We start from the raw sequence: 394 nt of genomic DNA on the forward strand, positions 1-394 counted from the left end.
TGAATCCAGCATTACGAGCTCTACGTTGGCTTTTTTCCGAATTCCGCTCCTAACTGCCAGAAAATGGATATTTCCAGTATTCGATAACGATTTGTTGCTCGGTGGAAATTATGTATCTATTACTTTCGAGCAAACAAGACGTTGATTGGCTATCACGCCAACATCCGCCGCACGGCAAGTTCTTCCGCGTTCTGTGTGCAATAGCCATAACATAGACAACGAAGGGGCTGTGCTTCGTCGTCTTTATTTCCGCGAGTTCCGTTCCATTGCCAATTTCCGCTCTATGGGACGACACCCATATGCTGGATTCACACTGCATCCGATTTTCGTCGTACGACGCTCTGCAACCAATCAGAAAACAGGATTCCGATGGATTTTGCTTCGTATCATCGGA

Source organism: Trachymyrmex cornetzi, unplaced genomic scaffold, assembly GCF_001594075.2.
Source record: "Trachymyrmex cornetzi isolate Tcor2-1 unplaced genomic scaffold, Tcor1.1 scaffold627, whole genome shotgun sequence".
NCBI classification, from domain to species: domain Eukaryota; kingdom Metazoa; phylum Arthropoda; class Insecta; order Hymenoptera; family Formicidae; genus Trachymyrmex; species Trachymyrmex cornetzi.